This window comes from Aythya ferina (assembly GCF_964211825.1).
Source record: "Aythya ferina genome assembly, chromosome: 4".
In the NCBI taxonomy this organism is placed as follows: Eukaryota; Metazoa; Chordata; class Aves; order Anseriformes; family Anatidae; genus Aythya; species Aythya ferina.
In genome coordinates, this window is record NC_140300.1 from 25,679,931 (window position 1) to 25,701,767 (window position 21,837).

General features: G+C 34.4%; 1 long non-coding RNA gene across 2 annotated transcripts; it reads right to left on the reverse strand.

Moving 5' to 3' along the window:
• Positions 1 to 14,887: 14,887 nt before the first annotated feature.
• On the reverse strand, positions 14,888 to 21,249 carry LOC311436679. 2 transcript variants are annotated; one of them, XR_014693023.1, is made up of 6 exons: positions 21,181 to 21,249; positions 19,189 to 19,256; positions 18,917 to 19,113; positions 17,900 to 18,019; positions 16,883 to 16,930; positions 14,888 to 14,969 (listed from the first exon to the last, which is right to left on the reverse strand). It is a non-coding gene; the product is annotated as an uncharacterized lncRNA (long non-coding RNA). The 2 variants fall into 2 exon arrangements; XR_014693024.1 differs by lacking the exons at positions 14,888 to 14,969; positions 16,883 to 16,930 and having other exon boundaries at positions 17,697 to 18,019.
• Positions 21,250 to 21,837: the final 588 nt, after the last annotated feature.

Genomic DNA, 21,837 nt, shown 5'->3' on the forward strand with positions numbered 1-21,837 from the left:
GAGTGGGGAAGGAGTAAATTCAGTGTTCTTATGCTGGTGCAGTGAGAAATAAGACTCAGGTGGCCAAGCATTTCCCTGTAGTTGTATTTCTCCAAAAACAGTCTTTTTGAAGTTCCATTTTGCAAAGTGTTGTGTAATCTGATTCATAGCCAGCAGGGTACTTTAGCTTGTGCATTTACACTGCTTTTATTTCTGCACAAGTGTTATCCTGTGTATCTGGAGGTACCTCCAGAGAAAGGGAAGAGAAAGAAGATGGCAGAATGCATCTGCCATCAGATGAGACAGCAGAAGAGACAGCAGTCCTCAGCACATGCCATTAGCTTAGTGACATATCACTTGTCAAGAAGAAAACCTTTCTTGACTTTCTTGACTCGCTTCACAAAGTGCAAATAGAAAGGTAAAATTGGTAAGTGAGACTTGGCTTAACACAGCAGGATGATTTTTTTTTCTTTTTTTTTTTTTTTTTTTTTTTTTTTCTCAAATTCTTTTTCCTTCCAGGCCTAGCTTGGGAGAAAATAGTCAGTCTTTGCCCTCAGGGCATTTCTGGATTTTCCATGCATCTTTTCCACCTTCTTGCTCTAATTAAAATGCTAAATAAATATCTTTTCTCCCTGAAGTAGTTGGTATATACACAACCTTACTTGACTGTAATACTGTAATATTCAGCTGTGTAACACTTTTACAAAAATTGTGTGATTGATTTTATAGATTTTTTAAATCTCCTGTCTCTCACTTCAGAAGCAAAGTACTAAAAAGTATTTCTTATCACAGCAGAGTCCAGTACATATACATTTTGATTATATGTTGAGTTTCATGCACATGAAATAATTTAGGAAGTCAATGGTAAAGGAGTTTTAAAATAACATCAGATAAATCTTTATCTTCTAATAGTTTTTAAAATATATGGAAGTCTGAAAAGCATAATTTCATGAAAGGAATCCATACATTCTAGTGATATTTATTTTATTATTTTATTTTATTTTATTTTATTTTATTTTATTTTATTTTATTTTATTTTATTTTATTATTTTATTTTATTTTATTTCTAACTTTTATTATTATTATTTATTTCCTTTAAGAATAATGATTGAAAACTTGACATGTAATAGCAGGTTAGCTTCAGTCTTAATTCTGGTATAAGAAATTACTCACTTTTATGACTATTCAAATCACTGAAAAAAAGAGAAGTGAAAAAAAAATGGAAATAAAAGCAGCAGGAATTTTGAATAAGATGTGATTTTACAAGCCTAGTTAAGCATGGTAGGGCAGTTATACAGCCCAGTCAAGTATGGCTGATTGATTTTTATCTGCAAATTGTTATCGACTGTGAATGTTGGATGCAGGTTGTTTTTAAAACCAAGAACACTGTGCGTTCTATTTAGAGAACAGTGGTTGCATAATAAATCTGTTTTTCCATGAAAAGCATGCAATTAGTATTAATGACTTCATCAAAAAGAGCAAGACCATGCTAAAAAGCTGCTAGAGATGCTGGATTGAAAAACACCATTAAAACAAAGATCGTGATATATAGGAAAAGCTGGATGCCCTTAAAGCCTGTAGAAGAAGTGAGATCTCAGAGAAATGGTACAGATAACAACTCTCTGTGCAAAGTGCATATAGGCCTTTTTGATGCAGTAAGAACGTAATAGATCCAAAAATTCAAACATTTGAAGAGAAGGAACTGGTTATATTGGTCATACATATAGCAAAGAGGATGTCATTAGAGCTCATTACAGCTAACCATTCTCATGATTGGTGCATTCCATTAAAAATTTATAACTGAAACCCCAAAAGTTAACTGTAAGTAACATGCAATATTTTCACTTCCAGTTCAAAACAGTAGGGCAGTTCTGAAGATGTCACTGCAGTTCAAGTCCTATTACAGTTTAGAAAACTTAGTCCTAGTATGAGTTCTCTGAAACAATTAGATAATTTTTGCATTCAAGAGAGGGGATTTCTAGCTTAAACACCAGTGATCTGACTGAGATGCATTTAAAGCTAGACTTTTCTGCCAAATATAATTAAAATTGTATTGAAATCACACAAGCTGCACTATTCACTATGCATTTACAGGTATAATACTGTGAGAATCACTGCTTCAGTTCTGTTTTAGAAGTTGACATTACCACAGCAAAAAACATGCTAAGCAAATAGATTGTCAACACATCAAAAAGAAAAAGCATGACTGAGGTTGAGAAAAACAATTCCCTAAATTGAGCTTCACCTGTAATTCAGCTACATGAAATTCTCCTTAAATTAAACACATTCTTGGTGAGAGTGTAAGAGATAAATTATTGGCTGGCTAGAAACATAAACAAAAAGTGATTTTCTTTTCCTTTCCCTATTAATTCTGTAAATTTTGATTTCTGCTCTTTTGTAGAACTAAACTACATTTCTTAAGTTTTAAGTCCTTTATGAAACTTTATTTTCCTTTATGAAATATGTTCAAACATCATCTTAAATTATGAAATTTGATTTTAAACCTAAATGATCATCAAGAACAGCACAGATTCACAATCAGGGAAAATTCTTCCAGTGAGTTGCATGTTTTTGACAGGGCAAGTGCAAGCATACACATACTTTACAACAGACAAATATGAAATACATTGGCTAAGTTTTCTATGTTTTCTGCTCTTCTCGTTCAGCAACATTACATATTTTGAAACTTACTTTCTACATTTGTGTTTGTTGTCTGGCCCCAAAATAGAGATTTTATTAATCCAAAATTTAATTCAAACCATTCTTATTGGTATGTTGTCAAGTCTCAGGTTGAATTTCCCTTCGAGAAAAAATCTATGCAATGAATGTGTCATTCATGATCAACTCTGTTCTGTAACATGAATCCAGAATATCTGTCTTTTTCTTCAAAGTCAAGTATTGCTGGTCATTAGTTTAATGACAATAAAAGCACTTCCCATGTATCTATGTTTTTTTTTTTGTTGTTGTTTGTTTGTTTGTTTGTTTGTTTTTCTGTTCGAGTAACTGTTTCCTGTTCTCTGATACATATCAGAGATTTCTCTTAGCGACAGTGATTAGTGTTTACCCAAAGCTTCCTCACTATTTTTATAAAGTTTATAATCAATTTTATTTGCCACAGCCCACCAAAGTCACTTGGGATTTTCAATAGTTGCTTATCTCCTTACAATGTGATTCTTGGCTGATGGCCTGGCAGAGGCACCTAAGTTTGGAAAGGTCAAAGAGAAATTTGTTGCCAAACTGATGATAAGCTGTAGGTGGCACTACTAATTTTCCAAACCACAGAAAATGATAGGAAAACCTTCCTAAATATTTTCAAAATCTGTAAAATAATTTAAATGAAAAATATAAGTATCACCGTGACATAAAAATAGCAGGGAAGAAAAAATGTATACTTTGTCTGTAAATGTTTGTATTTGTCAGAATTATTATTTTTTTAAACCGATACTAGTCAGCAAAATGACCATTTTCTATTCTGTTCAGTGAGCAGTGCAGCTCCTTATTTTGTGTCGTGCATGTGTATGTCTTATGCAAATAAAGCCAGTGCTGACTTGATGATGTATGTTAGATTAGAAATTTACGTCAGCTCTTCATGTATGGAAATCCTCTTGCAATCAGAAAAATGAAAAATAAATGTTCCTACAGAATATAGGCTAACCATTCCTTAAACTGCACAGTTTAAGTACTACACAGTACTTTTCAGTTACATAGGAAAAGAAAAACCTGGCAAAGGTGAAAAGAATCATAGATACAAATGTGGTTTAACCTGGCAGACAGCTAAGCACACCTAGCCATTTGCTCACTGCTCCCTACCCTATCTACCCCCGAAGTGGGTGGGGTAGAGAATAGAAAAAAAAAAAAAAAGGTAAAAGTCGAGGGTTGAGAGGTTGAGATACAGACAGTTTAATAGGGCAGAAAGATAAAATATTAATTATTATTATGATAAAGGAATATATACAGCAAGTGATGAATAATGCAATTGCTCACCCCCCACAGCCTGAATTTCAGCCACACCCTGAGCAGTGTCCTCCCACCCAGCCAATCTCTGAAGTGTTATCATTCAGCATGAATGCTCATCATACGTTATGAAATATCCCTTTGGCCAGACTGGGTCAGCTTTCCTGTTTCTGTCCTGTCCCAGCACCCCCAGCCTCCTCGCTGGCAGGGCAGCACAAGAAGCTGAAAAGTCCTTGTCTCTGTGTAAAAACTGCTCGGCAACAACTAAAACATCAGTGTCTTACCAGCATTATTCTCATCCTAATGCCACATTATTCTCATCTCATGCCACAGCACCATACCCTGTTCCAGCCAAAACTAGGGCAGCAAGGAAGCCAAAGGATTAAAGAACAGACATACTAATGGGAGCAGGAGGCAGATAAGCAATAATCCTCATGTGCAGCCTTGGAAAATGACAACGGAACATAAACAGGGCAGCCTAAGAAAGTGCAGTACTGTACAAGCTGTTTTGGAGGACTTAAGTACTGGAACCCAGATGAACACTGGGAGATGGCTGGAGCACTGCTCTCAGTAGCAAGTGAACTGTCAGTGCCCCAGGCACTTTATTCAGGCTATCTTTTGTGTCTGTGCATAGTGTAAGGCTCATAAAGAACTGTATCTACAGCAGATGAATAAAGCATAACAGAAGGCCAGAGTTATTGATGGCCAGTTATGTGCAAGTTAGGAAGGTTAAAAAATTTTGGAAGAAAAAAAAAAAGGAAGTTGAATAACCTCTTGTAAACGTTCATTTTCTCAGGTCAAAAGAACATTTAAGATTACAGAGTAATTTTGCCAATTTCATTTTTTTTCCAGTGCATGAAATATTTAAGTTAATTCAATCTTCAACTCTGACATATCAGGTAGTCAGCTGAGGCTGTTGCTGTGAATCCCATGGCAATAGCTGGAATTACAACAGTCCCTTAGCCTCTCTTTCCTTCATTTCCCAAGTAGTCTGCCCATACTATTGCCCTATTTTTTATTATATTTTTTTTTGTTCCCCAGAGGTTTAATTATCAGCCTGAAAAATAAAGTTTCACTCAAATTTGGGAGAGCCTCTGGAACAATTCTTTTTGTTGACAATGGTAAAGATAAGAACCCCAGCATGTTTTGTGGTGTTTCTCTATCAGCTGTTGGCAACGATTTTATGATATTGTTGACTATAACAGCAGGAGTTTTTCTTATGCTCCTGGACAAGCATATTTTTTTCTTCTTTTTTCCTTTTTTTTTTTTTTTCTGAACATTTTTTGTGACTGTAAGTATTGGTATAACTGCAAGTTATACTTTTTAAAATTCCAATGGATTAAATTTCTCCTTAAGGTTTTCATTATATTGGCAGACAAACAACAAAGGTTGCAGCCACACTTTGTATTACCATTTACAAGCTTTAAGTGCTGAGAGCTAAAAGAAGAATTGTTTTTGCTGGTTAGTATGAAACCCAGCAAGTCTCAGCCCCAACAGCTTGGAAATGTCACCTCTGAGGATGCTGTGAAAATGGTGAATGATAAACATACAGCAACATTAAATGTTTGTTAATAACTTGAGACTGATATAAGAGTTGTGAGACTGCTGTGTGGATATTCAATATCTGTGCACAAGAGAAATATGTGATCATAGCAATTTCCCAGGATGTTCAGAACAAAATTTATGTAGGAGTGAAACAGACCATTGTTTATCAACAGCTGTGGTTTTGTACATGTATGCTCACTACCTGCAAGTTTTTAACATGGGATAAATAGAGCACCTTAATCTCTTATCATTCATCTTTAATATTTGTTCTTTGGGCTCCAGAAACTCTATACTTTCTCATTGTTTTTTTTTTTTTTTTTCTTCAGATAGGATCTGGAAACTAATGCAAACCAAGATAAAATACTAAATGGATCTCTAATTTGATACTCATTAAAATCCAATTTTATAAAAATGATAAGTGCATTCACATTAACCTCAAGGCTGTACTGAAAGCCCACTTTCAGCTGTCCAAGAGGTTAAATTCAGAGTAAGCACACATAATAAATGAGGTTGATATTAAAGCCTTCATTTTGAAAAGTTTATTTTAAATATATATGATTTTCCAACTAATATATATTACAAATAGATTAAATTGGTGTGTAAATATTTATTAATGCATATTTTATGTGAATTGCTTCTGCTAATGTTTGGAATTTAGGAGTCTCTATTGAGAACTGTACTCATTAATGTCATTAAAAAGCTTTTGTCTTCTCATAATTCTTGAAGTCTGTCAACACCTTCAAAGTTATCTGATATATTGTGTGTGTAGTTTTCTTGGCCCTGACTTTCTCTTCTCTACCACACTAAAGTTTGTTTTCTTAAAAACAGAGTGAAAGTCTAAAGATACTAAATTTCATTCTCATAAACGCATGACAATGCTCATAATGCTTATTAATTAATTCTCATAAGCATAACAGAAATGTCTTCAAAATCACTTCAGATAGAAAAACATACAATTTTAATTTACTTTTAATTTACATTCTTTGAAAATATTGCCCTAATTCATGACAAAATCTTAGATATACTGTATGTTATTTGTTTCTATGTATGACATTGAATTTCAGCACCTTTTCTACAACTAATTATGTGCTTCAGTTCATTAACTCATTGGGCCAAGACTTGAATTGATTTTACATTTATGATACTTAGAATGGAGTATATTTGCTGAAAAACATTGACTTACTTGAAAAATAGCACTTTCTGAATGAAATATCCATAACATCATTCTGATTTAGTCTCCACAGTTTCACCATTGTTTCCATTTTCTATGGAAATTTGTAGCAAGAGTAATTAAAATCTGAACAGAATATGAGTAAGCAAATTAAAAGCTGTTGGTATGAAAATGCTGTCACTATTTTCAAAATATACCTTTCCAAACACTTCCTTTTCATCCATCCCTTGGGATACATGATCACTGACAATGACTCAGTGAAACAATTGCTTCAGCAAGTACCCATCTTTTGCCAGACCCTCTCTTTTCATCTGCCTTTCCCCATGCTGCCTGGAGTATTATTGCACAAGAAAATGTTCCTTGTATTTGTAGGAGCTAAGCTGATGCTGAGTTTTCACATTGTGTGATGCGCTGTAGATGATGAGGCCAAATCTCACCAGGCTCTGCTGCACTTGTACACTTTGAGCATTATATTTGTTCCTACATTCTTCTTGGCAAAGACTAATGTTTGGTTATCAGCAGAACAAAAAATAGGTTTGGGGGGCAAATATTTAACATTCTTATGATCTTTTATTTTCCAGAATTTATGTTTATAAATTTGTCCTAGGTACAAAAAATTGTTAAGAAAGTCCATTTATTTATTGCTTTTATTTATTTATTTATTTATTTTCTGAGGGATGAAAATAAATAGAGAAGTTCCTATTCAAATTTCAAAATATTGAGATAAAAATTTTTGATAGACTTTCACTCAAACATTATGATTATTTATATTGTTATGAAAAGGTAAACAATCGGCAGAATTATTTAAAAGGTTCAGTGTAAATTATTTTCTGGCAAGGACTGTATGTTGTTCAAAGCTTCATTAATGCTCTTTATTTGTTAATTACCCGAGGAAAGAGAAAGGGATAAAATTTATTCTACAAGATTCCTCATTCCTCTCAGATACATCTCAGAAGTCCTGTCAAGTTGTTGGGTGGCTTGTTGCAGGTTGGTAATTTGTACATCATATACTGCCTCCACCTCACAGGCAGGAGCAATTGGGAAACAAATGCATTAATCAGAATTGAAAAATTAATTGTATGCCTCTTAAGAGTTTAATACTAATCCAGGATGGTATTTTAAATATGAATTGAAAACCTTTATTTTCTCAATAATCTCAAGAAAAACGTATTTCCTGAAGAGCAGCACGTTAACTAACATTTTATTCTCTTTGCCAATAGGTGGCACTAGAAATTTTCACAAATGAGTCGAATTTAATCTTGAATTTTTAGCCATTTAAGTAATCCTGTATAAACATATTCCTCTATAAAATGTTTTGGAAGTATCACTACATGTATCATTCAATTATTTACAGTAGTGTAATTCTACTGTTTTGAGAGCAGTTGCTAAAGAACTATAAATGCACAAAAGCAGAATTTATGCTGTAATTTAAGTTACTGTTCATGCTTTTGACAATGGGAGATGTTTTTGGTTTTCTGTTCTCTAAGTTTACTTTTAATCATTCTTCATGATCTTATTTGTCAGAGTTGCTTTACGAACTCTTTAGGATGTTTACCAGAACATGACAAATTCTGTAGTTTCATTATTTTATGCACATTTTCCACAAATTTTGGCCATTCTTTCTCAAGGGAGGAAGTAAATGAAAGACATTTGCACCCTGTTGGACAAGATTTCTGCTCAGAACAACACTTCAGTAGAAGGATACTCTTGCTAGATTGCCTTCCTTTTGACAGAGGGTCTGATAGCTAAATGTTCTTCACAAGGAGGATGTATCTGTGAACAAGCTTTTTGGCTCCTTTCCAAAACAGCTGTAGTATGCTGACCTCCAGGGCATGACGCAAATGAGCTTCTACTGGTTCCAGTGAGAGATGGGTATCACTGAGAGCATCTGAGAAGGATGTAGCTCTAGCAGGAAATGGAGTATGTGTGTTTTTTCTCTTTTTAATTGACTCTGCCTTTAAAAAGTCAGTAGCATTATGCATCTGAAATCTGAATAAAAAATAGCTATCCTTCCTCTTCTGATCTTGTTGATGGTTATATATTTGAATGGACTGAGGCTACAACTGTTCTTTTGGCACCTAAGAGGGATCTTGCGATATGAGATATTTGCAAAGGTGCAGTCTAGTAAAAACCGACCACATGGGAGCCAAGCTGAAATTTGAAACTGGGTATGAAAGAGACTCCAAAAATAAATAAATAAATTGATAGTTAAATAAATAAAAGAGGAGAGTTTAAGGAAAAAATATGGGAAACCCCTTCATAGAAATGGAAAACCCAAATTAAAAAGAGAGGAGAAAAAAAAAAAAAAAAAAAAGACTGTAGGGCAAAGAGTAATAAATGCAGTATGAAAATACAATGCAATGGAATGAAAATTGAAACAAACAAACAAACAGCAATGCAGTAACAGTAACGTCGATTTTCTGAACGGTATTGCTAGAAGCGTACATGTACATCTCTCAGCATCCAGGTGGCATCTGCTAAACAGCATGTTAACAATATTCTTATGTAAAAACAGTTTCCTCTGTACTCTGTAAACAGTACCCCTTCTGTGAATAAAGAAACAAAGGATAACTTTGGCAGAGCACGTGGCAAGGTGAGCTCTTATTGAGCTTCCTGCCCCCAGAACAAGGTTCTGGCACAGTGCTGAGATCTACTAAACAACCCCACTGATCAGAAAGTCACCATAGGTAGTCTTCAGCAGGTTCACACTAAATATGTTCTCAGGACTTTTGGTTACCTCAAAATGCCTGAACAAAACCCACTCAACAACTTCTGGAAAAACATAAGCAGCAAGTTGAGGCTAGTGCTGAGAGTACCATTTTATTTGAAAGAATTAGTTCATGAAGAAACTATCTCCAACTGGTCAGCAAAGTTCTCCATTTGGGGCTCTTAAACAAGATTGTAAACTGGCCAGTGTCATGGATGGGCTTCCACTCCTGGCCCAGATGAACACAGAGACTATACCTAGAATCCAAAGACAGACTCTATATGGGCAAACTGGTACCACTTACAGTAAACTCTCCCAAAATTAGATTTTATTTTATTTTTCTAATTAATGTACTAAACTTTTGATATAATGTGTAAAAGTTGACATCATATTTTACTGATTTTGCTCCTTTTCAGATCCTTCAGTTAGTGATGAGTGCAGAACTGGGAATTACTGAAGACTGAGGATATTGGCTGGGGCTGAGGGAGAAGAGGGAGATTTCTGGGCAGAACTGAGCCTGCAGTAGCTACCAAGTGCCACCAAGAGCATGCAGCAGTTGCACCAACTGCCATTATGTTTCTCCAGCAAGAAACGGGAGCCCATCTTCCTTGAGACCCCAGATAGCAGAGAGAGGTGTTTTATCCTTCTGTAACTGTGCAGTCTGTAATCCAAGGCCATTTATACCCTGGAGCATCTCACATCTGAGGCAGAGAAGTGCAGAAAGGAGAGAAAGGCAGTGGGATCTTCCTGGGATCTTGTTTGAGATCTGTGTCTCTGTGTCCAAGGTGCTTCCAAGTCACCTATGTATCTGTAACTTAGCAAAGCATCTGGATGGCTGTAGTCTGGACAATTTACTTGTGACAAGAATTGCACATATTTAACACTAGCATTGCACTATACTGATAAGCACAAAACAGGAAAAATATATAAACAAAGTCAGAACAAAGCTAAGCATACAAACAGTATTTCTCAAATGGCATAAGTTGTTTCCATATTTTCTTAGAGATTTTAGTACAATTTACACTTGCATCTGACAAATGATTGCCAGAAATGTTTATATGACATTCAACATGTGTTACACAGTTTTATAACAGACTTTGCAATAGCTATGATATTAAATTTGCATTGCCAGCCTTTTTTTTTCCAAATCAAATAACAACATTTTGAAAACACTAAAATGATTACCAGGAAGAACCATTAAAAAAATCAAATTCATTTTGTATTTTTAAAGACCTCTGCTATTTGCTGAGGTCCCCATTTATCTCAGAATTTTGAAGTTGTTATGTTGTCAAAGCTTTCACTTCTGATTAACATATTTCTTCCTGAATATTAATTTGTGTTTTGAAAAGCATATTTTCTTTATTTTATAGAGTCATATGAAATGTCCTTTTAAGATGTTTTAGTACAGAAAACTTTTTATATTATTGACATTTCTATTTTATTTTTTACTTAATGTTTTCAGTCATAATTTTTCAAGCACAACGGAAAAGATCTGGCTGTTGTTAGGGGCTACTATTGCTAATATATGTTGCTTTAATTCTTATTATTGCTGCTGCTCATTATTCAAATGTGCCCATTAGTATAAAACCTTTCTGCCATTATAGGCACTACAAAGCACTCCAGGATTTCTTATCACCCCTTTCAGTATTGCCTTTCAGCAGCTTGATTATATATAGCAGGGCCCAGGTCTCTTCTGCCTTCGTGCATTTTCTAAGCAAGATTTTACATGCCAAAAGCTACAGTATGCTTCTTCTGGGAACAGAGGTAAGCTGTGGAGCAGGATGCTTTTGCTGACCCAGTCCAGCTGTTCTCTTCTGTTCTTCACTGCTGGAACTTTGTTTCTTTTCCAACTTGTGTTGTTTATGTGACTTCAAGCAGGATTTTGTCTGCAAAGCAGACTTAAAAACCATTATTATTTTGACCATTTTGCTTAATAAATTTCGGATTTTTATTTATTATAATGGATTAATAAAAGTGTGGTTATCTTACTGCATTGTGTTAATAAACTGAATTATTAATTTTGGAGCTTAAATCTTATAAAATACACAAGCAAGGATTATTCATTGCCATGATGATTTTGACCTTGGGTTTTATGACATAAAATGCTGACATTACTGCTTTTGCATGAGATGACGTCTTGCTTTTCTTCCAAGTTCCTGACAAAAATATATTCAGATACTTTATTCAGTAGCTTTGAATGTATATTACCTGTCTGCTGGCTAAGCTAGCAATCATTAGGAGTTGCAGGCTAAGCTGAGGAATCACATACCATGTACATTTTGTCAGAACATTGTTTTTTCCTTAACCTACAGAATAGAGGGTTAGCAAAAATAAAATCTTCATAAGGAGAATAAGAAAGATGGAAATGATTGATCATTGAACACAGTTTTCTTCTCATGTTTCTCTTTTTTTCTCATCTATGCAATGACAGCAGCACTGACTCCAGATTTTACAGATAGACTGATTTTCACAAAGAAAAATCAAATGACTTGTTTAAGGTCATCAGGCCTTGATTTTGTAAATTACTGAGAGCCTCATGAGAGATTCTGAGTCCCCAGTCCCTACTGGACTGATCAAAAAAATGTGTCAAATCTCCTCAGAAACATATGCATTATGGATTTGTGAGTCATCTGTAATACTCAATATTCAAAGCATCCTTTTTATGTATCAAAATTAGATAGGAAGAAGGTAGTTTTGTGGCTATGAAGAGAATTACTCTCAGAAGCAACATTTTTCTTTTTCCTCTGAACTTTCTTGAGCTTATTTTATGCTCATAAATAAACTTCTGGAAGACAAAGTTACCCTATCTGCAAATTAGATCTAAATGATCTAAAAAATTTATTTCTGTATCATTTTTTTTCTTCATAATTTTGAGAAAGAAGAGAGAAATGTAAGGAACTTCCCTGATTATCAAAAGACCTGTCAAAGGACTTTTTTGCCTCAGTGCTGTGAAATCTACCTATGTAGGTATAATGTGTCCTGAGGCCCAACAAACAGGCTACACTAAGGCAACGAGACAATGACCTGCTGTGGGAATCCTGCCCATTTTCCCCACTTCCAAAACTAGTAACTGTTATAGAAAAATCCTGGTGGACATTATCTTTTCCATTAAAATATAAACCAAGGGAATATTTCTACAATAATCTCATGTCCCAAAACTTCTCTGAAGTTTAAATGCACAGCTAATTGTTCTTCATGTGAAATGTCACTAAGTAGGGAAAAAGATTTAATTCTGCTTCAGTGGAATTGCAAAGTAATTTTCCCATGATCTTTATGCTATTTAGCTTGAACTTACAACTCTTTATTATATGTCATTAAATTCATGAAACATTGATTCATCTCTTGTGAGTGACTAGGTGATAAAGTGACAGATGAAATTCAACATTGATAAGTACAAAGTAATTCTCTCAGAGAAAAACAAACCAAATTATACATGTCTAATGAGGGGCTTTAAAGCAACCATTACAACCCCAAAATAAGATCTTTAAGTCATTTTGGATAGGATCATGAAAATGTTACCTCAGTCCTTAGAAGCTATTGAAAGAGAATAGAATGTTTTAAGAAAGTACAAGAGAAAGAAAACAGAAGCTGTTATATGGATATGAGACAGCAGTGTACTCAGGTGGCCAAGAAAGCCAAAATCATCTTGGGTTGTATCAGAAATAGTGTGGCCAGTAGCAGTAGGGAAGTGATTGTCCCCCTGTACTCAGCTCTGGTGAGGCCATACACCAAATATTGTGTTCAGTTTTGGGCTCCTCACTACAAGAAAGAGTGGAACATGTCCAAAGAAGGGCAACAAAGCTGGTGAAGGATCTAGACAACTAGTCTTATGAGGAGCGGCTAAAGAAACTGGGGTTATTTAGCCCAGAGAAAAGGAAGCTCAAGGAGACCTTATCACTCTCCAAAGGAGGCTGTAGCAAGGCAGAGATCGGTCTCTTCTCCCAAGCAACAAGTAAAAGGACAAGAGGAGGTGGCTTCAAGCTGTGTTAGGGGAGGTTTAAGTTGGATAATAGGTGAAATTTCTTCACTGAAAAGATTGTGATATTGGAACAGGCTGCCCAGGGAAGTAGTTGATTTATCGCCCCTGGAGGTATTTAAAAGATGTGTAGAGTTAGTGCTTAGGGACATGGCTTAGTGGTAAACTTGGTAGTGTTAGGTTAACAATTAGACTAGATGATCTTAGAGGTCTTTTCCCCATTGTATGAATAGCTCTTTGGTATGAGCTCAGGTAAAAGAGATTTAGTAGAATTGTAGGATGTACAAAAACAGGCAGGGAAGGTGGTCAGTGTTATTAAACAGCTTCTACTGTTCCTCCTATTGAAGATTAAGGCCTCTTGGCCTAGAAAATTTGGGTGTGACAAAAGTCTCTAACATCAGGAGTGAAACAGAGAAGGTAAAAAGAAAAACACTTAGCATTTTCAACAATATAACTTTAGAGACATCAAATCCATCAACAGTCATGTAGTAAGTCTAAAACCAATCCCCAAACTTTTCCACACAGTACATAATTACTGGGCTACTGTCAGAGGATGTGGGTGCTAAAAGTTTACACAGTTTGAAAAGTAATTATACATAGTCTAGGAATTAAAAAAATAAATAAATCCATCACAAGTAATACAAATCTAAAGATGCAATTTCTGTCTTGGAAACTCCTCACCTTTCAAGCTGCAGAATGTTAGAGGTAGGAAAAATGTACCTGCATATTTGATCTCTACTTATACCCTCATCTGAGCACCTGGCTGCTGTCAGATGTGATACAGGTCCACACTGAAAAGTTCAGTGCAATTAGAGGATTTTTTACAGCAGTTCTTCATCTGTATATTAATAGCGCAGCAAATGAAAAAGCACCAGCAGAGAAACAAAGTCATCTTCAAGCAGGTTTATTATATTCTGTTCATTGATGAATCAGGAATTGAGAAAATGACTGACTTCTTGGGTCAACTCACTCACTGAAATAAGTAAGTCTGCTAAAAACAGAGGATCAATGACAATTTATTCTGTCTGAGAATCTGTCCTATAAGGCATGTCAACCACTATCACACCATCACTAGATACATTGTGAATAGCACAATATCACATTATAGTGAATAGCACAGTATCTGGTGTTTTTACACAATTTTCTTGGCCTGAGAAATATAACAGAAGGTCTCAAAGTCTTTAACCCTGGGGCATGACTTTGGCCATTAGGCTGTCTGTTTATGTAGAGCTACCTGGTTTAAATATGAGTAAAACATCTGTAGGCTTCCAAACATTTCTAAGAACTATGAACATTTTGTATTGACCCAAAAGACGATGTCCCAGAACTGCATTTGTAACTTGACAGAGTGCTTTCTTTGGTCCTAGAGACACTAGGTGGTCCTAGGACTACAATACTGTCCAGTATTTATTATTACTAAATGTATATTATTACACCTATGATTATTTTTATTTATGATTTATATATGAAGAGGCCTAGGAAAGTTTGACAGCTCCCATATCTGATTGTTCTTGCAACACGCAGACCTATTCCATGCTGTGATGCTTACATTGGTGTCCTTCAGCTCCTGTTTTCATTGGAGGTGGCCCCTGTGTCAGAACCAAATTACATTTGCTCTCCATGGATCTGAAATCACCCTGAAATGTGGGATGGGCTGCTATAACTGCTTTTCTATTTAAGGAAATTAATATTTTAAGGCATGTAGTAGGAACAATAACAACAATGACAAAAGGTGAATTTAACCTTCCTAATCTTTCTATCAATATCTTTGATAAAGAAAGGAGAGTTACTGCTCTGGATAGTTCAGACATTTGTACTCAACATATTAGTAAGTAGATCACACTGCTTGGCTGGTAAGCCTTTAATATATTATTATTATGTAAAATAAAACCACTATTCTCTTCACAAGATTTGACTTGGAGCATAGCCCTGTATTGTCACTCTGTAGTCTATAGATTTTATGTGTAAACATAACTATGAAAAAAAAGAAAAAAACATCATCTTGCCTAATTAATTATTAATTGTTATTTCTTCTGTTTCAAAGCAGACTGCTTCTAATTTACTACTTCCTGCAGAGTGTCCTGACCTGTAATCAGTCTGGTAAAGGGATTTGTTAATATCTATTTTCAGGTATCAACCTGATATCAACCACAAAATGCATTATAAAAAAAATATTTGTAATATATGTTTGTCTATATTGCAGAATTTTCAGAATCTCAGGAAAATCCAACAGTGACTTTTTTTTGCTTGCTTGTACTTGATTTTATGAATTTCTTTTAATTGATAATCTTTTGTTATTAGAACAGTATAGCTATGCCCTTAAGCAGTCATTTGGACTTCTGAATTCAGGACTAATTACTTCAGATACACAACACAATCTATAGGAGGTGTAGTTTTTGTCAATTAAGAGACCCCAGCAGATGTAATTATACACATTACTTGAGCTTCTTAGGGAGGTTTTAATAATTCTTTAAACAGCTTTTAGTTAATTATCACTGTTGAATGTCTTTTTTAAATTATTTTTTGTATGTATACAACATCCTTGATTATCAGAGAAATACAGAGAAATTTTTTGAAAGAAGAATATGTTGGAAATAACAGATAAAACTAACTTTGTAGTTGCATTGCAGTCTTATTTGTGACCCTTTAAGCTGATATTATTGTGTAAGAGGCAAAACTTTAATTAGCAAAATCACACCTTCTTGTCGCATTCTATCTGAAAAATATAGTGATGCACACCTTCCTAAAAGAGACAGTGGTTCTTTTCTGTTTTTATTTGAAAGTGTCCAAAATAATATTCTTTTTGGTATTGAGAGATGGTAGTGGTTTAGTTGTTAAGGACATTGTAAGCTACATGACCTGAGCCAAGACACCAAAGGGTAGCTGCCTTGTGTTATGTGAATATTTACTTACTACACATCAATCTGTCTTTCTACTCATAAAGTGTATCTTCCAACAGTAAATTGGAAAATCCACTTTTTCTAGCGTTTATAAAAATAGTTGTATTTTGCAGGAATTGTTAATATTGATAAAGCTGAAAATTTGAATAAAATACAATGTGGATGTGTGGAAAAAAGACTCCTTGCCACTTTTTGAACACCAAAAAACATGGCAATTTTTGCTGTTGTGAACAAAGGATAAAGTAATAAAAGAAGAACAATATTTTGTTTTTGTAAGAATTAAAATGTAAATTGAATATTAGATTTTATTTTATTTTATTCATATGATAAGCTGAAATGGTGTGAGAGGGAAAGATATCCACAGAAACATGAGTAGGTATTCTTACATACTACTTATTAGTATACCAAAGGATATTCCAGAACTTGAACCTTTTTATTTTAATACCCTTTTTATTTTATTCTGCCTCCACTTCCTTGCAATGATTTGGTTTCTACGCTTACATTCAAACTTTTAAAATAAAAATGTAAGCTTTTTAATTAGATAGTGACTGAAGATTAAAACACTCATTTTACCTCATACTAATGCTCTATGAATGACACCAATTATTTTGTGTCTAAATCAACACTGCATAATAATTTAACATACTCACCGATTCTTCAATTCCTTGGTAGCACTCAGACCTTCTTCACAAATGATCCTGAAATAGATATTATGGCTAAGAGCCAATGGAAGTAAGCTATGGGATGTAGTATAATGGCTCTTATTTTATGACCATAAGTAATGGAATTATCTGTATTTGTTTTGAAATATTCCTTCTTTTTTCAGAGAATCACAGAAATGCCGAAGTTGGATGGGACCTCAGAAGTCCCTTGCCAAGAAGATCCCTAGCCCCTGCAAGGCAGGATCACCGAGAGCAGGTTGCACAGGATGCCAGGTGGGTTTTAAATATCTCCAGAGAAGGAGACTCCACAACCCATCTGGGCAATCTGTTCCACTGCTCTGTCACCCTTACAGTAAAGAAGTACCCCCTCATATTCAGCCAGAATTTCCTGTGATTCAGTTTGTACCCTTTGCCTCTCGTTGCTGGACAAAACTGAAAAGAGACTGGCTCCATCCTCTCAGTACCCTCTCCTCAGATATTTAAATACATTGATGCGGTCTCCACTCAGTCTTCTCTTTTCCAGGCTAAACAAGCCCAGTTCTCTCAGCCTGTCCTCATATGACAGGTGCTCCAGTCCTCTAATCATTTTTTAGCTCCTTATTAATAGAGATGAAGATGATAAGGAGTAGAATCTGTAGATCTGTAGTCTTGCCACCAAAAGGAATCATCTTGCCAAGAAATTGAATAATCTTTCCAAAAACAAATCACAGCAGATAATATTTACTATTTGCAACAGTCTAAATGTACTCCTTTTCTTTTTTTCTATGTACAGTGTTTTTTTCTTTCAACATCTGTAAGTGGAATATTGGACTATTAAAAGAAGAGAAGAATGGGGGAACGGGGGTGCAGAGCAAAATCTACCAGAAGGAAAACGATGAACAAATACCAAAAATTAAACCATGTAGAAACAGTCTGAGTGATTTTATTTTATTTTTGTAGCTTTTAGGAAGGTGCCCAGCTGTCACTGTGATAATCGTTCATCTGCTCAGAAGAAAGTGCACTTACTCATCACAAAATCTTGTTCTTGCATATGGTAGTAGGCATACTCATCAGTAAGGTAGTCTGGGGATAGATCTAGCCAACCAGTTCTCAGTTCTGCAGTGGGTAACCACCACATCTTCTTTCCTGAGTGAAACAAAATGAAAATGTTGTCAAAAGCACAACAGTGATGCACTCAGGATACCCAGTAAAGTCAAATAACCTTTTATTTCTATCTTGTAGGCTAGCCCAGAGGGACACCTCTTTAAATTATTTAATACTAAATTCAATAGTGGACTGGTTTAGATGTAAAATTCTAAACATTTATTTTAGTGGCTTGCTAACCATAGCCATTACTTTTTAATTATGTTAAAAATTTTCACAAAAAAAAAAAAAAAGCAAATATTTTAATTTGATAATCTTTTACAAGAATACCTACCTTAATATGTGTGCTAAAAGAAACATTAGCAAAGTAACAGATGGCAGATTCTTTCTTTCCTTGTTGGAAAATGGTCTTAGAAGAAAATAGGATGAGTACATGAATGTTATTTATTTTGGACTGAGCCTTCCTTGTATTTCTCAGAATAATACACTTGGCTTATAAATAATTATTCAGTAGAAGTCAATATTGTTTACATTGTTGTATCTTGAAATTTTGTCAGATAATAATACATGTTAGCATACTGAAAGTTCTAGATTAAAACAAAAAAAGTAAGCAAAAAGCAACAGCAATAAAATGACAACATCCATTACTAATACATTTCCTCAGCTAGTCGCTGATTTTTTTTTTCCATTCTTTCAATTATGGTATCGTCATTTCATTTTCCTTCCCACTAAGAGGATTATAGCTCATTTCTAAAATTAATTTATTGTCTATAAATAGTTGCATTTTGCTAAGTCCAGTCATTGAGGGTAATTTTACATACTGATTCATACAATTTAAGTTAAGAAGGAAAATTTAGGTAATTTAGTCTTATCTGTTCTATTACTTGTCCCATATTCTTGGTTCATATTACTTGGGCCACACACAGGTGTCATACTTACCTGTTGAATTAGGAAATGGTGAATCAATTTTTTTTTTATTTTTTTATTTTTTGGTATATTGGTCATTACTTTGTTACATCTGCGGTCATAAAATAAATAAATACCCATCAAATTGTAACCATTGGTTATTAATTAAGGTAACCCTTAGGATCTTATATTCCTTCTCCTCTTTCGAAGTCCACAAATTGGGGTTATTTCTGGAATAGTAAATAGAAAAAATAAATTAATTAATTCATTCTCAGGAATTGTAGAGGCTACTTACTGATACATACTTGTACAGCGAACAATTTCTTATGCTGTTTTTGTCCATTCCACATCTTGGAAGCTCATCTTCACTTCTCTGTAAAGAAGAAGTGAAAAACTTTGTAAATCTATTTTAGTCTCATTCCTTTCCCTCTCAGTCTCCTATCCTGAAGATGTAGTTTCTTTCTAGATGCGTAAGCTTGCTGCTGGCTACATTAAAAGTACATTTGAATCAACAGACTCTTGTCATGTATGATCTAATTTCTTTGGCTTCTCTGAACTCACAATGATGTATTACTCTTCCAGTGTTGTCTATCTATTTTATAATTAAAAAATGGTATTATTTCATATTTTGTCTTAATAATAAATGGAAGTGTTGAAGGCTGGTGAGCTTCAGTGGAACCTTGCCCATATTGCTTGACAATCCCATTTGACAACAGCATTTGAAAATCTGAAATATGACACTGTTTTTAACATCAGAATGCTAGGTGCTTCTACATGTAAGTAAAATGCCTAGTGTCATTACCTCTAATAATCAAACCTGCAATTTTCCCAAATAATTAAACTAAACTGTTTGTCAAGATGCATTTTTAGGAAAGTATGTTGATTGCTTCAATTATATTTCTGTTCTTTGTTTTATATTAATTATAGGCCTGTATATTCATTATTTTTTGAATCCTGCATGAGAACACTCATTATTTTACTGTGGGCTGATGTCTAGCTAACCTGCCCACAGTCATGTGGGTCATACAGCACACTCTGTTTGAATGTATACAATGGCATCCTTTATTCATTTGTAATTTCTCTGCCATGCCAAGACTTAATTAAAATTGCTAACAGCAGGTCAGAGATCTCTTCTATCTACAATTCCAGTAAAATGGGGTGGTACTTTTAAAATGTTTACTCTTAGTAAAGCCTCCTCAATTACAAATAGAAAAGCTTTGATATTATCAATTCAAACATAAAACAGAAAATATTAATGAATATTTCTGCACCATTAGGGAGAACACAACTAGTAAGTGGTGGACTATATTATTAAGTTGGATTTTTTCAGTCCAATTCTCCTTTCAAAACTTCTCTTCTTGTCCATATATATATATATATTTATTTATTTATTTTTCACATTACTTTAAAATCCACAGTGCTCTTACTTTCTTTTGTGATTTTTTTTTTTTTTAGTGTTTTTGCTTCCCCTCTGTTCTTATATCTTTCTTATTGCTTTTATGTTTCAAATTGCTGCCCACACCTTGTGAAACAGGAAATACCAAAGGCCAAAAATGCCTTCATGTGGATGATGGATATTAAATTTGAAATGTTATTAATCTTGGTAATTTGTTTCTCTTTAAGTACTTAAGGATGATTCTGATTGATCAAGAATATTGGCAATGAGATCATGCCAATCATTTGGCAACAAAAACAGCCACAGTGATACAGGAATAATTTTTATCTGGTCATTCTGTTAGTTTCCAAAGATGTCTTCAATGCATTTTCTGTCAGAAAAATGTCATCTATAAATTTTAGAAAGACATGCATTGCCATTGTATATTGGAAATCTGACACAGTTGATTTTCAGTTAAAGTCCTTGTAAGTCAGCTTGCTGATACAGAGAAATGGATACATATTTGAAAAAAAAAGTCTCTATTTTTCTGGTTTAACTCAAGGGCACATGACAGTATCTCCTCCCATTCACTTACCAGAATGTTGTCTTAATTAAGCATAGAAAAAAATGAGTTTAAACTTTCATGAATCCGTGCTGTAGAAATGCCTGCCATGGACACACACTCACCAAATTTTTGTTTACTCTATACTGCCTTGAAGACTGTAACTACCTGTTACAACATCACAGCCTTGTAGTACATCCCACCAGGACATATTGGTAGACATAGGATGATTATAAATTAAAAAAAAGAAGCATTTACTAATTTCCAGTAACAGAGATCTTTAGTAACAAGTTAAATATCTATGACATGTACAGTTGACCCTGTCTTGGTGCAGAGGGATAGACTGAGGTTATGTCTGACCTTTGATTTCTAGTCATACTGGCTGTCCTGGAAAGGATCGACACTTGCTTTTCTCTGTTCAGTCCTATAAAATGAATATAATCTTGTCATTGACTATATACACATCTTTCACATTTTCAGTGACCAGATTGCTAAATAAAATTCGAAACACATGACAAGGCATTCACGAATTTGAGGGCCGCGCTGTGACTTATCTGTATTTGAGGTTTCCTCCTTTCCTTTCTTCAGTTATGAAATGCACAGGCATACTGAGTTTAATCTGGTTAAAATTAAGCAAACAGGTCAGATGGTCACAGAAATGCAGACTAGAGTGCCCCATAGTATTTCTAAATCAAGTGCAACACAATTCTCAGTACACTACACACAGAGAATTTCTGGAACAGATAAAATGAGGTGAGAGCAGTTGAAAATAATAACTAATTTATAAGGTTAGCAGAAATACTTCTAGCTTTAAATCTAAGGTTATGGTACAAATCTCAGAGAAAGTGTGAAAGAGAAAGGAAGAACCAATAAAAAATACAGATCAGAAATTCAGTTCTAGGATTAAAACTCAGCTCTTTAACAACAGCGTTTTGTTCAGGTCTGACACTAGCATACTGAGTTAGCACAGAATGTTAAAAGATTACTTAAAAACAAAAACAAAACAAAAAAGAGGTA